The sequence below is a fragment of the Oncorhynchus tshawytscha genome, linkage group LG18 (genome assembly GCF_018296145.1).
Source record: "Oncorhynchus tshawytscha isolate Ot180627B linkage group LG18, Otsh_v2.0, whole genome shotgun sequence".
NCBI lineage: Eukaryota > Metazoa > Chordata > Actinopteri > Salmoniformes > Salmonidae > Oncorhynchus > Oncorhynchus tshawytscha.
This window is the reverse complement of record NC_056446.1, coordinates 2,521,208-2,539,482: the sequence shown is the minus strand read 5'-3', so window position 1 is coordinate 2,539,482 and position 18,275 is coordinate 2,521,208.

The window sequence follows — 18,275 nt, the reverse complement described above, 5'->3', positions numbered from 1 at the left end:
CACTGCAGAGCAGAAGAGGAGCATTGCATAAGACTAGGCTTATTGTGGCTTTTGTCGGCATCTTCACTGACTGGTGTGTAAGTATGGAAATAGCTTTTTTGTTAGTCATTGCTCATTAACAGTGTCATATGTGTACATGTAACATGTACAGGTATATAATAACACGTGTTCATCCTCTTACCGAGGCACATTGTGTAAAAGGGTGAAGGAAATGTACAGTGGAATAAATAAAAGTACTCAAACGACCAAATATATTTACTCTTTTCATTTGATTGATAAGTGTAAAGGACGCCCCACTGTTTGCTTAGCAAGAACCCCCCTATTGGGCTCATACAGTGCATCCGGAAAGTATTCAGACCCCAGGCCCCCTTTTTCACATTTTGTTACGTTACAGCCTTATTCTAAAATGGATTAAATTGTTTTTTTTTCTCATCAATCTACACAAAATACCCCATAATGACAAAGCAAAACAGGTTTTTAGATTTTTTTCTAAAGAAAATAAAAAAATATCACATTTACATAAGTGTTCAGACCCTTTACTCAGTACTATGTTGAAGCACCTTTGGCAGCTATTACAGCATTGAGTCTTCTTGGGTATGATGCTACAAGCTTGGCACATCTGTATTTGGGTAGTTTCCCCCATTTGGGTGCGGCTGGTAGCCTAGCGGTTAGAGTGTTGGACTAGTAACCAAAAGGTTGCAAGATCGAATCCCCGAACTGACAAGGTAAAAATCTGTCGTTATGCCCCCTGAACAAGGCAGTTCCTAGGCCATCATTGAAAATAGGAATTTGTTGTAAACTGTCTTGCATAGTTAAATAAAGGTACCATTTTCTCTGCAGATCTTCTCAAGCTCGGTCAGGTTGGATGGGGAGCATCGCTGCACAGCTATTTCCAGGTCTCTCCAGAGATGTTCAATCGGGTTCAAGTCCAGGCTCTGGCTGGGCCACTCAAGGACATTCAGAGACTTGTCCAGAAGCCACTTCGGCATTATCTTGGCTTTGTGCTTAGGGTCGTTGTCCTGTTGGAAGGTGAACCTTCGCCCCAGTTTGAGGTCCTGAGTGCTCTGGAGCAGGGTTTCATCCAGGTTCTCTCTGTACTTTGCTCCGTTCATCTTTTCCTCGATACTGACTAGTCTCCCAGTCCCTGCTGCTGAAAAACTTCCCCACAGCATGATGCTGCAACCACCAGGCTTATAATGGGTGTTATACATCTCTGGGGCCAAGCTCCCTGCCATCCAGGACCTCTATATCAGGCGGTATGAAAGGCCCTGAAAATCGTTAAAGACTCAAACTACCAAAGTCATCTCTGCTTCCGCATGGCAAGCGGTAGTCTGACACCAACAAGCTCCCGAACAGCTTCTATCCCCATGCCCAAAAAACTGCTAAATGGCTAACTAAATGGCGACACAGACTGACTTGACCCCATGTAATTTTTTGCACTGTCTCGATGCACACTCACAGGGCCCTACACACTCACGCACACTGACACTCGCTCATAATATGCACATCCATTTAAACCAACTCTACAAACACACACCCACTCACATGCAATCGTCATATACTCTGCTCCTACTCTGTTTATTATATATCCTGATGCCTAGTCACCCTATCCTTAAAGACATCTACCTGTATCACTACACTATCCCTGCACATTGCAAATATGGTGCTGGAACTAACCAACCATGTATGCTTACTTTCTCATGTTCTTATTTATATTGTATGTTTTTGTTCTGTTATTTTTAGTATTACATTGTTATTGATTACTGCATTGTTGGGTTTAGAGCTTGCAATAAAAGGCATTTCACTTGTGCATGTGATATTAAAAACTTTCAATTTAAAACTGGCACACCTGATTCAATTAATCATCAAACCTTTGACTAATTGAATCAGGTGTGCCAGTTTATGGTTAAAAAACAAAATTAAATATCTGGGCGGGCCAAGGAAAGGGTTGCGAAACCCAGTTATAGATAACTGTTCATCCTGTTGTCATATGCTCTAATGTCAACTGTTAATAACAACTGCTATTACACAGTCTGCATATTTTTCAAACTGCACAGACTTCAAAAAATCACAAATAGCGAATAAATATAACATTTCTCTGATTTGTCATCAAAAGGGTCCCAGCTATAACATGTAGTGTCGTTTTGTTAGAGAAAATCCTTCTTTATATCCCAAGAAGTCTGCTAAGTTGCCGCCATCGATTTGAGTAATCCACTCGTTCAACATGCAGAGAAAGGAATCCAAAAGCTACCGCTAAACTTTGATAAAACAAGTCAAAATATGTTTCTATGTAATCCTCAGGTACCCTATATAAATATAAGCAAAAAAGACCATATGAAATAAATACAAATACTGAGCTATAGTGAAGGCTCAATTATTTTTTACTAATACAATTGCTCAGAAAAAAAAATACATTTTGCTTAACAAGTAATATATTAAAAAATTCATAAATTAAGTACCTCATACCTACTGTAAAATATAGTGGTGGATCATTGTTGATATGGGGCTATTTTGCTTCCACTGTTCCTGGGGCCCTTGTTAAGGGCAACAACTTCATCAACTACTAGGACATTTTAACCAAAACTTGATTGCCTCTGACAGGAGGCTGACACTAGGCCGCAGGTGGATCTTCCAGCATAACAAACACAAGCACTAGTAACATTCCATAAAGAAATCGCTAACTGACCACAAAAATCTATATTTTGCATTTGCCATCTCGTTCTCCGAACTTGAGCCCCATTGAAAACGTGGTTCGAATTGAAGAGGGCAGTCCATATGCGCAGACGAAGGATATAAAGTATCTGGAAAGATTCTGTATGGAGGAAAGGTCTAAGATCCCTCCCAATATTTCCTCCAATCTCAAAACATTTCAGAAAAAGGTTGTGTTGTTATCCTCGCTTTCTCTGAACAATTGTTACTATAATTTGAACATACAATATAGCTGTATTATTGTACTATACATTTTCTACAGTCTTTCTTGCTAAATCTATATCAAGGGTTTGAATAATTATGGACCCCACTGTATATGATTACATTCGTGTATGTTTATTTATCCAGTAATTGTTATTGAACCTGATCATGTGTGAGTTCCATATATCCCTAATGGTCACCCCTGCAAGAGTTGTTTTAATGGTGTGATGTCAGAATCTTTTCTAACAGTTTAAATTCAGGTGTGCTAATTAATTCACACAGAAGTATCCCATTTCACTGTTGTGGACAATTTGTTTTTGAGGCTTTACGGAGCCGGAAAAACTTCTCTTCAACGAGAGCCCAATCACTTCCCCAGTGTTACCGCAGACATTTGCACAGTCTTGCACATTTTCTGTCTGGCACTCGCATTGGCTTCAATGTTGTTTTCCTTGCAAATAAAGCTTTGACGTGTGCGTTCCTACCAAAGTAAGTGCCGTATTGTCTGAATATCATTTTTGTAAGGACCAAAGCTGGAGATGCGAAGCAGGTACGGGGAGTTGAACATTTAATGAAGAACAAACAGGTACACAAAGTCGATGTTCAAACAACTGGACAGCTACATTTCCAACTTCATTTAGAACAAGTAAAATCCAAGAATGAGAAAGGTCTTTCTAGAGAGACCTAGGGCCTTACCAATTTGTTACACCACTACTGGTCAGCAAATATACTGTATCTAAATGTTTCTACATTTGAAAACAACGATGGCCCAACTTGGGCCATCATGGAGTTACAGTCAACTTCACCGGGTCTCGCTCCTGTGCTCCCCACTGCCCATGAACCTTGGCACCCATGTTTTGAACCCCATTGTTAAGAACTCCCTTAAAATCTAGTCTCAATTCCAAAATCACTTTAGCCTTAAAACAAGGAAGCTGCTTCTCTCCATTGACATTTAATCTCTTTGCAGCGTTGCAGATTGACACTGCATTCCAGTTCTGGCATAGGAACGGTCTGCTGTTTTTTGTGTGACCTTTTTGTTGATAACATATTAGTTTCATTCTGAGGGTTGACCGTAATATTCCCAATAACCAATTTTTTAGATACCGGCAAACTCACAGCTTCCCTTAATTTCCACTCGAACCCACTAAGTGTCCAGTCGAGAGGTGCTTAGATCTTAACCCTTATCTGAAGGCCACAATCTCCAGATTATATGACATAATACAGAACATTAATCCACCTTCCTTTGCAAATACAATATCTGCATGGGAGCAAGACAAAGGTGGCAAGCTACCCGATGATATATGGCAACAAAGTTGAGCGTATCCACACATCATTTTGCTTTAGGCATGGGCTAATTCAGTTGAAGGTTTTGCACTGTCTCCATTACTCAAATGGCAGATTAGCAAACATATACCCAAATGTTGACCCCAAGAGTCCAGTGACTGTGGGACACTCTTTGAGTGGCCACAAAAATGGGGTCCCAGAGGCATTCACACATATGTGTAATACAACCTTTAGCCCCAACCTGGGCACTGCTATTTTGGGGGTACTTCCCCTAGACCAAAATGCTACCACACATCAGGTGAATGAGAAAGCATTTGCTTCGCTGCTAGCTTGCCGCCTTGTCCTCTTTCACTGGAAGTCTTGCAAAGCCGCCCTCCTTTGTGCAGTGGGTTAAGGAGGTGATGTCATCTCTGCCTCTGGAGAAGGTTAGGTACACTGTGCTTGGGTCGCGACAAAAGATCAACTTAACCTGGCCCTATTAGCCTGTTGTGACTAGGGGGCAGTATTTTCATTTTTGGAAAAATAACATTCCCAAAGTAAACGGGATATTTTGTCAGGACAAGATGCTAGAATATGCATATATTAGGAAAGAAAACTCTAAAGTTTCCAAAACTATAAAAATATTGTCTGAGTATAACAGAACTGATATTGCAGGCGAAAGCCTGAGAAAAATCCAATCCGGAAGTGACTCATGTTTTGAATGCTCTGTGTTCCGATGCGTCCCTATTGAGCAGTGAATGGGCTATCAACCAGATTACTTCTTCTCCGTATTCCCCAAGGTGTCTACAGCATTGTGACGTAGTTTCACGCCTTTATGTTGAAGAATACCCGTAAGCGGCTACATTGCGCAAGTGGTCACCTGATGGCTCAGAGTGATTCTTGCGTAAAATACAGGAGGTAGCCATTTTTCCAATCGCTTCTTATGAGAAACCCAATTGTACCGACGGATATATTATTGAATAGATATGTGAAAAACACCTTGAGGATTGATTCTAAACAACGTTTGCCGTGTTTCTGTCAATATTATGGAGCTAATTTGGAAAAAAGTTAGGTGTTGTAGTGACCGCATTTTCCGGTTGATTTCTCAGCCAAACGGAGTACAAACAGAGCTATTTCGCCTACAAAAATATATATATTTTTGGAAAAAAAGGAACATTTACTATCTAACTTGGAGTCTCCTGAGTGAAAGCATCCAAAGTTCTTCAAAGGCAAATGATTTAATTTGATTGCTTTTCTTTTCGCAAAAATGTTGCCTGCTGGTAGCAGAGCCTAGCATAGCATTATGCCATGATAAATTTACACAAATGCTTGTCTAGCGTTGGCTGTAAAGCATATTTTGAAAATCTGAGATAACACTGTGATTAACAAAAGGCTAAGCTGTGTCTCAATATATTTCATTTGTGACTTTCATGAATAGGAAGATTTATGTCCGTTGCGTTATGCTAATTAGTGTCAGATAACAATGATCCTGTTCACGGGATGCGAGTTACAAGTTAAATCGCTCTCCCTCGAACGGTAGACCCAAATTTAAAAGCGTTTCCGCCCTTGAGAAGCAGAGGAAGATTTTATGCCAAACTATGTTTGTGTAACTGTTTGTTTAGTGGTCAAAACGATAGTTGTTTGGAAAGTAATGAATTGCCTTTGCTGCTGGCATGATTTACAGACACTTGAAAGTGAGGCGATGGGTTACGAAAACTGCTATGTAGTTACAGATTGGTAGCCCCGATTTGAAATTTTCTATGAAGAGCAGAGAAGCAGGGGAAGATTTGTTTGTCAAACTTTTTTCCTCAAAAATGCGCCGAAAGTGGTCAAAACGACCGTTGTTTGGGAAAGTTTGAATAACTGCATTACCACGCGTTTCAAAAATGGCTGTACCGTAAGTTCCGTATGGAATATTTTGATTCTGCACACAGCTATGAATAGCAGAGAAGTAGACAAATATCCCATTCAGTCTAACTTCTTGTCTAACTTGTTGCAATATTGGTCAAAATAGACACTGCTTGCCAAAATGTTACAGAAACTGATGTTGGTGCCATTACTTAAACTCCTGTAACTTTTGATGCGAATATCATTTTTGTCTCCAAACTCCAGATTTGAGTAGCAGAGAAGTAGACGAAGCTGTAACACTTGACATTTCTTGTCTAAGTGGTTGCAAATTGGATTTATTAGCTGATTTGTCAAAAATGGCTTGATTTCACTTACAGAGAATGTCACTTGGAAGTGATGTCACAATGGGGCACTTGAGTTTGAGAGATCCATTGAAAGGGGGAGGACATAGGACAAGAAAGTGAAAAACGGAAACAGTATAACAGATATCAAAAATTCTATACAAACAACTTGATTGAGACCGTTGCGAATTTGTTGATATTGGAACGGCATTTCTAGCTAAAACGGTGTAGGAGGAGTGTCTCCTCATGATTTTGGCCCTGCAGCGTCTGCGAGTATCCTAGCCAACGGTTCCGTTTGGAATATCAGTATTGACACAGAGAGCTGTTAGTGAAGAGCAGGTGAGGGGTTTCTTAACCTCTCTGGGATATGTCGGACGCTAGCCAGGGAAACTGCAGAGTGCCAAATTCAAATAAATGACTATAAAAATCTAACTTTCATTAAATCACACATGTACGATACCAAATTAAAGCTCCACTTGTGAATCCAGCCAACATGTCAGATTTCAAAAAGGCTTTTCAGCGAAAGTAAACGATGCTATTATCTCAGGATAGCACCTCCGTAAACAAAGAGATAAGCATATTTCAACCCTGCAGGCGCGACACAACACGCAGAAATAAAAATAATTCATGCCTTACCTTCGACAAGCTTCTTTTGTTGCCACTCCAATATGTCCCATAAACATCACAAATGGTCCTTTTGTTCGATTAATTCCGTCGATATATATCCAAAATATCAATTTGTTTGGCGCGTTTGATCCAGAAAAAAAAAAGATCACTGGTTCCAACTTGCGCAACGTGACTACAAAATCTCAAGTTAACTGTAAACTTTGCCAAAACATTTCAAACTACTTTTGTAAAAACAACTTTAGGTATTTAACGTAAATAATCGATACAATTGAAGATGGGATGATCCGTGTTCAATACAGGAAGAAAACAAACTGAAGCATGCTTTCTGGTCACGCGCCTCTATCTAACAGTACACTTCAAGTTACCCTCATTCAAGATGGCTGTACTTCTTCATTACACAAAGGAAAAACCTCAACCAATTTCTAAAGACGGTTGACATCCAGTGGAAGAGATAGGAACCGCAAGAAGGTCTCTTAGAAATCTGGATTCCCAATGAAACCGCATTGAAAAGTGTGTGACCTCAAAAAGAAAATCTGAATGGTTTGTCCTCGAGGTTGCGCCTGCTAAATAAGTTCTGTTATACTCAGACACGATTCAAACAGTTTTAGAAACTTCAGTTTTTTCTATCCAGATCTACTAATAATATGCATATCTTCTCTTCTGGGGATGAGTAGCAGGCAGTTGAATTTGGGCATGCATTTCATCCTGACGTGAAAATACTGCCCCCTGTCACCAAGAAGTTTAATACAATACGTGGAGAACCTGTCTTTTAGTGTAACTTGCATAGTTTGGTAAGCAGTCGTGTCTGTTCTAGTGGCCATTTGTGCTGAACAGTTTTATCCTATTGTTTCTATTACTGTTTTTCTTTCCTACATAGATGCCTTGATGGGTGGTTTGGAGGGAGGGGATGGATGGGAGAATGAGGGGTTGCGATTGTACTGTTATCTGAAGATCTAAGTATAAAAAAAAAGGATTTGAGAAATACTAACATTCCACCCATGAGGCCAAAGAGGGCGCTTTGTCATTGACTGCAGCATGCGCTCAAACTGGTGTGATTAGAAAACTTCATTAGACAGTCCAGTTACAATTGATGCAAGTCAGCCTTTGAGCTGGCCACTGTTGACAGTTCTCACAAAATCTGAAAATGTACGCTACATTAGTCCTAACGCTAACCGAGTAAAGAGTAAGCGGTCATATTTTGTCAACTCTCCGCTGATAAAAAAACCCCAAATTGAATTAGCTAATAGCAATTATGTATTACAATTCACAGGTGAGCTCAGTGATTAAAATATTTGAGTTATACATCTAAAAGTTATCCCAGGGTGGGTAGTGTTTGTGCGCATCACCATGTTTGTTTCTGGGTCAACCAAAGATTAGAGACAAATTGAGTTGGGGGTCTGTTTGTTGAAGGCGAAGTGTGTTCCCTTCAGTCACAACTGGAAGTTTACTCGAAATACAAGTGAACCATCCCTTCAACTCGTTTTGTTAGAACAATTTTGAATTGGCAGACATGTACGTGACACCCAAAATGCATTGAATGATGTCAACAAGCATGGCGCCACACATTGCCGGCAAATACTTAGCTCATCAATCAGTACAACCATCAAAAAAGTATTTTACACACATCGTGTGTCCATGACAATCTATGCAAGAATCAGAATGCATGATTTGTCACCAGTAGTTGAAAACAAGACTAAAACAGTCAATACAGGATTGAGTAGCACACAAACCGTTTTCTGATAGTGATTTAATGATACATGTGGCCTGTGCCGGTGTTATGATACTAATCATTTGTCACCACAGAGGATTTGTTTCCGTTTTTACCTTTGTGGCTAGATGAGTTAAGCCTACAACATCCCCATCTAGTGTTCACGTCGGGGACAACAGTTGATAACTAGCAATGTCGTTAAACCTAACGCTAACCCTCATTCTCTTAACCTCCTTTGTGTATCCAAACCTGCCATGTTAATTATCCTAACCTGCTATGTAAACAAACCATCTGTGGAGACAAATCAGTATCACCATACTGGCAGCCAATTACATCACCCTTGACACTTCTTTGGAGCCATTTAGTGTTTATGCATGTAGCTAGTGGGCTAATCTGTAACATTAGTCTGTCAAAGGAGATGGAGAAACACCAACAGTGGGTGAAGTACGGGAGGACTGTGGTAGCAGGAAGGCCTCCAGACATTTCAGCCCACCTGGCCCTGCTGTTCTCTTTGATGAGTCCCAGTCTGGAGTGCAAAGCCCCTTGCCATTTCCTTCTGAGGCAGAGTGCATCAAGCTGTTTCTGACAGAGGAGCTGGCGGGAGACACAGTGGAGGAGACCAATCGCTATGCCTTGGAGCTACAGGAGATGAGAGCACCACAGGGAAGGTGGACCACCTGATGGGAGAGAAAGATCAAACCAAACTGTGCTTGACTATAATCACAAAATGGGGGCAGTGGATAAGGTGTACACGATGAACAGCTTTGTGGCATGCGCTTGGAAAACCACCGAGTGGCATAAGAAGATCTTTTCTCCATCTGAGCGACACTGCTGTCCTCAATGGTCACGTAGGCTTTTTGTGATTGAACATACAAATCAAATAGAGTTCCATTATGCAATTATAATCGACAATGTCTCACCCACCTCCCCACTCCCTCTCCAAACAGTACATTTCTAGCATACAAAAGCTGTCGTCAATCTCCTGCACGAAATATGTACAGTTCCGGCTGTTGCCAAGTTAATGTTTAATACTGTATGCGAGTGTAGTTTCTAAAAGTACAGTATAAAGATGAATTACTAGTAATTAATATCAAATCAGGATAGCACTAAAATAATATTACAAGTAACATAACTAAAGAGCGCCACAACAGCTCCATAAGGGGACAGGGCAGAGATATGCAGGCCAAATGAATACACAAGCAAATGCAATGGTCATAAGGCCAGGGCAGCTGGTCACGGCTAGAAGGGATCCAGATTTGGTCAACTTAACTTATTTGTGTTCCATTCTCAGTCAAATTATGTTTGACACGTGGGGGAGTGTAAGATATTCTGATGAGTTTAAATGGAGTTTGACCAGTGAAAGCTGGAGGGAGGACACAGACGACACATTATGCATTCATGCACACACGTGGACTCAATTTCTGTTAGTGTCCTCGTACAGGTGTCCTCGTTGAGAAGTAGTCCCGGACCCAAGGACTGTATGCAAAGGTGAATTATGGAGGAGAGGGGGAAGGAGAGGAGAGCACTAGCCGCACCAGGCTCAACAGACCTCATTATGGCACACAGAACAGAGGGGACACAATGAAATCCAACTACTTTGTCTTCCATTCTTCTCTCATCACTCAAGTTTACCAGCTACATCCACCATAATATCTTATTTTGTAAGTAACGGTGCTTATCGTGTCTTTCTGTAGGTCCTAGATAGATTTTTGAAACATTTACATGTCAATCCCAAAGGATTTGTGATCGCCATTCTCACCCATCTGTTCTAACATGGTACATACCTGTAACCTCCCATAAAACATTAAGGCAATTGCTATGGCCCAACTGTCTAAGAACCACCCCCCCCATCTACACTTTACTCAGCTAGATAAATCTAATTATTGCCCTACACCTTCACCTTTTGATCTAAAAAAACAAACAAACCCGTTACAAATTGACTATCAAGCAGTAAAGCATGCGTTAGATGTGAACATGAGTCAAGCAACTCTTCTGCCCATCAGAACAACAACCTTGTAAGAATTCTGCTTACCTGGGAATATTGGGCTGAAAAGATATTAGAGCATGGATGCTGACAGGTGAATGGGGCAAACACATTGGGCTTATAAAGTGTCCCACCCTAATCTGTTTCACCTGACCTTGTTCTTGTCTCCACCCCCCTACAGGTGTTGCCAATCTTCCCCTCTTCTCCCCTGGATATTTATATCTGTGTTTTCTGTCTATCTGTGCCAGTTCATCTTGTTTGCCAACCAGTGTTGTTTTCTTAGCGCCTGGTTTTCACCAGTCTCGCCTTTTCTCACCCTCCTGGTTTTGACCCTTGCCTGTCCTGACTCTGAGCCCGCCTGCCTGACTGACCACTCTGCCTGCCCTCGATCCTGCCTGCGGCCCTGTACCGTTTTGGACTATGGCTATGAACGCTTGTCTATCCCTTGGGTTATAATAAATACCAGAGCTCAAACCATCTGCTGCCTGTGTCTGCATCTGGGTCTCGCCTTGTGTTGTGATAGGCGGTGGGAGAACTCTCAGGCTATTTACAATCTGACAGTGATATTACCCTTGCTAGCTCGTCTTTGTCGATGTTCCCGTTTGATGGCTGTTTCGTTTCCAGCCAAGAGCTGATCCTGGGAAAACGATCATGGGTTGTGTGTGATGAGACACTGTCCTTCCCAGTTGTATGGAGCTGGTTCTTGGCTGGGTGTTGGGCTCTTTCAGTCACAGTTTGTGGAGCTGGGTGTTGGGCTCTTTCAGTCAGTTTGTGGAGCTGGGTGTTGGGCTCTTTCAGTCTCATTTTGTGGAGCTGGGTGTTGGGCTCTTTCAGTCACAGTTTGTGGAGCTGGGTGTTGGGCTCTTTCAGTCACAGTTTGTGGAGCTGGGTGTTGGGCTCTTTCAGTCACAGTTTGTGGAGCTGGGTGTTGGGCTCTTTCAGTCACAGTTTGTGGAGCTGGGTGTTGGGCTCTTTCAGTCACAGTTTGTGGAGCTGGGTGTTGGGCTCTTTCAGTCACAGTTTGTGGAGCTGGGTGTTGGGCTCTTTCAGTCACAGTTTGTGGAGCTGGGTGTTGGGCTCTTTCAGTCACAGTTTGTGGAGCTGGGTGTTGGGCTCTTTCAGTCACAGTTTGTGGAGCTGGGTGTTGGGCTCTTTCAGTCTCATTTTGTGGAGCTGGGTGTTGGGCTCTTTCAGTCTCATTTTGTGGAGCTGGGTGTTGGGCTCTTTCAGTCACAGTTTGTGGAGCTGGGTGTTGGGCTCTTTCAGTCACAGTTTGTGGAGCTGGGTGTTGGGCTCTTTCAGTCACAGTTTGTGGAGCTGGGTGTTGGGCTCTTTCAGTCACAGTTTGTGGAGCTGGGTGTTGGGCTCTTTCAGTCACAGTTTGTGGAGCTGGGTGTTGGGCTCTTTCAGTCACAGTTTGTGGAGCTGGGTGTTGGGCTCTTTCAGTCACAGTTTGTGGAGCTGGGTGTTGGGCTCTTTCAGTCACAGTTTGTGGAGCTGGGTGTTGGGCTCTTTCAGTCACAGTTTGTGGAGCTGGGTGTTGGGCTCTTTCAGTCACAGTTTGTGGAGCTGGGTGTTGGGCTCTTTCAGTCACAGTTTGTGGAGCTGGGTGTTGGGCTCTTTCAGTCACAGTTTGTGGAGCTGGTGTTGGGCTCTTTCAGTCAGTTTGTGGAGCTTGGTGTTGGGCTCTTTCAGTCAGTTTGTGGAGCTTGGTGTTGGGCTCTTTCAGTCACAGTTTGTGGAGCTGGGTGTTGGGCTCTTTCAGTCACAGTTTGGGGAGCTGGGTGTTGGGCTCTTTCAGTCACAGTTTGGGGAGCTGGGTGTTGGGCTCTTTCAGTCACAGTTTGGGGAGCTGGGTCCACTGTCTAAGGCTGGGAGTTAGGACCTTGTCATTCCCAATCAGTGAAGCTGAGCCCTAGCTCTCTCTAGCCTGGTGCTTTCAGTGTCTTTATGCAATAGAAAGAGTAAGTCATCAACTCATTCTTGTAATGTGTTTTTGAGTGTGTATTCAGGCATGTCTCGCTTTCTGACCTCTCCCTGGAGACAGTCGGCTATATCCTACACACAAACCAGGTCTGAACTAAAAGGCCCTCTGTGGATTCCTCATTACAAACTGTATGTTGTCTGTACTATGGTTGTATCCCAAATGGTACCCTTACCCCTATTTAGTACACTACTTTTGGCCAGGGCTCATAGGGCTCTGGTCAAAAGTAGTGCAATAGGAAATGGGGTGCTATTTGGGATGCAACCTTTAATTCCAGGTGGCCCTGTGTTCCCAGTCCATTTCCCTGGGAAGTGGTTGGCATGTCCCAGGTGTTGGATTATAATAGCCAACTCCTATGGTCATTGTGAGACCGCACAAACAGATCTGGGACCAGGGTTTGAGCAGTGCTCATGGCTGGAGAATAGACTGGTCTGTAGTACAGAGGAGAATAGGCTATTAAACAGACATCCAGGGCAGGATGTTATTTATTTTGTGGTCAACCCAGCCATTGTAACGGTGTTCCTTTTTCTCAATTCCTCTGCAGGGTTTGGCATTTACTGTATTTGAATTGGGAGACTTTCGACAGCTTTGCCAAATGATTGGGTTTGTGTTCTAGACTGCATGCACAAGCACAAGCACACACACTGACTGGGGAAGTGTTTTCTCATTCTGTTCCAGGGTTTTTTTTCTGCACAGAAGTCTTTGGTCAGGGAGAATCTAAAATTCAAAACATGATGCATTCATGGCATGGGGCCATGAGTCACTCGGATAGCATAAGCCATTGCGACATGTATAGAATTGCAGGAATTTGGCTTTAAAATAGCTCAACTATGTCAACGCTGCCAACGAGGGCCTTGAACATTTTAGTTTGGTGACCGTACCATTGTCTGCGGCCATGGCCACAACCTTCATCTAAGCCCCATTTTGATCCTGACAAATGTCTGCAGAAGTCATTATACAAACCAGACACTGCTGGTTGCTCAACTTCAGTACCCCACCATTTAATCGCCCCGGCTCGCCACTGTCTCTCTCTATTGCTCTCTCTCTCTGTCTCTCACAAACATAACCAAACACCAAGATCTATTACCGCAAATCTCACTACAACTATGTATTAAATTGTTAGCCTGCCACACAGAGAGCAAGAGAAGACTCAGGGTATCAGCTGGCATTCGTCAGCGCTAACTCAAAATGACAATGCGCTGAGAGGTCCTAATCACTGTCTCGGGCAGCTTAAGACATATGTGCCATCATTGTGAAGGCCATGTGTTCAAAGGTATTACTTTAACTGTTTATACTCAAACCATAGTGTAGAAGAACCAATAACCCTTTATTTTACAGCCCGGTAGGAGATAGGTATTTACTATGTCAATACTTGGTAACAAAAGTTATTTAAATGGTAACTATTTCAATTAGTACTACTGGAAAGTACTAGAACATTCTAGTACTTACCGAGCTGTAAAGTAAAGGGTTACCGTATTCTGTCAAATGGATTTGGTGTAAGCTTGGATGGTGTATAAGGACTACATTGTTCGAAGGGGGGAAATGGTCTTGGACACACAGTACTGCTCAACACATACACATTCCATGTGAAACACAACTATCACTAAATAAACTGACTAGTGATAACTTAAAAGCCACATAGATAGTTGTCACGGTCTGACCTTAGTTTAAGTGTTTGTGTTAGTTTGGTCAGGGTGTGAGTTGGGGTGTGTAGTCTGTTCTTTTTTGTTTGGCCTGGTATGGTTCTCAGAGGCAGGTGTCGGTGTCTCTGATTGAGAATCATACTTAGGTAGCATGTTTTCCCCATTTTAGTGTTGGGTGATTATTTTCTGTTTAGTGTTTCTTCATCACCTTACAGGACTGTTCGTTTGTCATTTTTGTTTTGTTCAGTTTTATTAAAATAATGGACAGTTACCACACTGCGCATTGGTCCTCCTCTCTTTCTCCAGACGACAACCGTTACAATAATACATTGCACACCAGCCTTTACACATTCTGTCAGTGGTGTACTAACGCGAGATCAGAGGGATCTGGAATGGGTCAAGTCATTTAGGGGTTGTTGATTGATATCTTCGGAAGAAGGGGAGCGAAATGGTTCGTAGAAATATCGGTAGTCTTTTGTGAACAACAGTAGGCAATTTGCTTCCTATCCAAGATCATGTATCACCAATTTGTCCGCTGAGAAGAATTCTGCATTCTAACTATCAGTACATTATCGTATCCGTACACTATTGACGATCAGAACATATTATTGGTAGACCATGTACTGTAGATTTCCCCCGTGCCTCAAACGCTGCCTATTACTGTGTGTCTTACAGTGAATATCAACACCAGTCGAGAAGCAGGTACAGGGAGTGAACTTTTAATAACGGACATGAAACAGAGCAGGAACAGCGTCTGGACAGGGGAAAAATAACGACATCAATGCTGACACAGGGAACAAACTGAGGAGTAGACGGATATGGAGGGGGTAATCAAAGTAATGGTCCAGGTGAATCCAATATTGCACAGCAGCGCATAATTATGGTGACAAGTGTGCGTAATGAAGGACAGCCTGAAGCCCTTGAGCGCCAGAGAGGGGAGCTGGAGCAAGCGTGACAGTACCCCCTCTAGGGGCCCCAACTGGTGTACCACCTGGGCGAGCCTGATGGGCCGGCTAAGGCATGGGTGCTGGTCAAGCTGGCTGAGGTGTGGGAGCCTGACGAACCGACCGAGGCATGGGAGCCTGATGAATATGCTGAAGCAGGACGTGGGGTGGGCGCCGGCCATGCCAAAGGAGGCAAGATGCTCGACGAGCAAGCTGAAGCACACCCGGTTCCATCAGCGACAACACCTGGACCCGATGTCACTAACCCAAACCAAAATCTCAATAGTGCTTCCATAAGTGGTATCAGCATTCTGTGAGGATCAACGCTGGAGTGGAGAAGCAGGTACAGGGAGTGAACATTTAATAAACAACGGACATGAAACAGAGCAGGAACAGTGTCTGGACAGGGGAAAAATAACGACATCAATGCTGACACAGGGAACAAACTGAGGAGCAGATGGATATAGAGGGGTAATCAACAAAGTAATTGAGTCCAGGTGAGTCCAATATTGCGCAGCAGCGCATGGTGACAGGTGCGCGTAATGAAGGGCAGCCTGTTGCCCTCAAGCGCCAGTGAGGGGGAGCGGGAGCAGGCGTGACACTTACTGAATGTCTTACTGACTGTGCATTGTGTATTTTTGAATGTTGTATCTATGATATTGTTTAGCCTATTTGTGTGTTACACGTGCTACGACTGCTCCCTGACTGGTCATCAATGTACATAATAAATTGTTCTTAATTGACGAACATGCTGAAGCAGGACGTGGAGTGGGCGCCGGCCAAGCCAAATGAGGCAAGAATATAAATAAATATGAAAATATATAAATAAAGGTGAAAAAACATTTTTCTGCTCAGTTGTGTAAGGGAAAATATAACCTTGCGCATTTGAAAAGCTGTTGAATTTCCATCTTTAGCATTACCTCTAGCATGTGTACTAAACAGAATACTGTAGCACTAGAAGGGCCCATTCAGCATGTTGTGTGGCTACCGTGAACGAGCATGTTCTCTTTCAGGGTCTTCTCACCATTCACAGTGCATCAGTCTCCCGTTTCCATGGTTTTCTTGCCTCTGTCATCACTGTCTCCCCACCAGGTCATAGAGAGAGAGAGAGGAATTTGGGAGGGAGAGAGAAATATAGGGAGAGGGAAAAAGAAAGGGGATGAGAGAGGGCTTTCCATGCATGTTATCTTTCCCTTAAAATAAAAATAGGAATTATTAGGGAGAGCGAGAGAGAGAAAGGGAGAAATAAAAGGGGGGAGAGAGAGAGAGGAAGGCTTTCCATGCATGTTCTCTTTCCCTTAGCGTACCATAGGCTAAAAACCCTCAAACACATTATGGAAAGTGTTTTAAACCCACAGTTGTAATTGGCCCAGTCACAAGAGCCACTCCAATATTACAGTATTAATAAGTGGATTTGTACAAACAGACCTCATTGAACCCCTCTTCTAAAGCTACAGCCATGCCTGGATTTATGTACAGTCATCAGAACTACAAAATCCTAAATACACTGGGTTTATCTAGGCCCTCAAACGATTAGAACTATACAACCCCAAAATATACACTTGATTTGTGTATGCCCTAAAGCATTTAAAACTAGAAAATCCTAGAAGACATACTGGACTAATGTAGGCCTAGAAGTATAAAATCCCAAGACACAGAGGCATGCAGACTTCACCCTACTAGACCACTGTTACGGTTCTCTTGTGGTGAAGGATAGTCGGACCAAAATGCAGCGTGTAGATTGCGATCCATGTTTAATGAACAACGTGAAAAACGTGAAACAACAATAAACGCAACGAAAACAGCCTATACTTGTGTAAACCAATAAAGAGATAGGAACAACGACACTAAGGACAATCACCCACGACAAACTCAAAGAATATGGCTGCCTAAATATGGTTCCCAATCAGAGACAACGATAAACACCTGCCTCTGATTGAGAACCACTCCAGACAGCCATAGACTTTGCTAGATAACCCCACTAGCTACAATCCCAATACATACACACCAAAACCCCAATACAAAAACCCCATGCCACACCCTGGCCTGACCCAATACATGAAGAAAAACACAAAATACTTAGACCAGGGCGTGACAACCACAGGGCTAAAACTCAAAGACCATCCTCTGCTACACTCCATGTAATTCCACTCCATAGACACATAAAAACACATGAAGGGGGTTTTACCAGTAGCAGATTTACCATAATTTTCTCTCCATCAATCGATGTCTTCTTACCTCGGCTCAGTAAGCATTGCTTTCATGCTGGGTGCAAGGCTTCGCAGGCTTAGCGAAACCCAGCGTTTCTCCATAATTATGCTAGTAGAACAGATGGTGGGATGGTGAGTGCCTCGTTGTGTTTGATATTCTCACATTGCAGTCAGAGTATTTGTTTGTAGACCCACGCAACCCAAAGCACATTCCAAACCCAGTGTTGTATGAACATTGACACTGCTCCCCACGATCATGTGTCTTTGGCAAAAATATTTTGCTATCTAGATGTTTATATATTCAGAATATGCTTGAATAGAGACCCATTGACTTTCCCAATGATCAAAGGTTAAGAAGAAATGTCTTGGTTGATGTAATTATATTTGCATCTGATTAACCCACACTTGTTGCACCTTGGCTTCTGTTTCAAGGAAACACGCGCACTGTCACACGTGCGCAATCACGCACACACACTCTTTCTCTCTAACACACACACAGGCCAGTCATTCACTTCTTCACTCTTGATACCACATACAATAACACTGTTCATCCCGTGGTTTGGGACTATGGCGGAGGGGTGGGGGTTAGGGAAGGATCAAAAAATTTATTTCATATATCCATCCATTCGGTGCTGAAGATTAGATCCCTCTCATCGCCACTCCACCCGTTCGTAGCAGGGCCTATTTGTTGTACTTACCGCGGCTCATCATCAAACCTGGCTGAATCTGAAGCCACACGTGCAGGGCCCGGGAGCTGATAATGCGCACACTGTAAAATTCGACAAACCTTTACGTGTACACTCCAGTTGTTGGAGT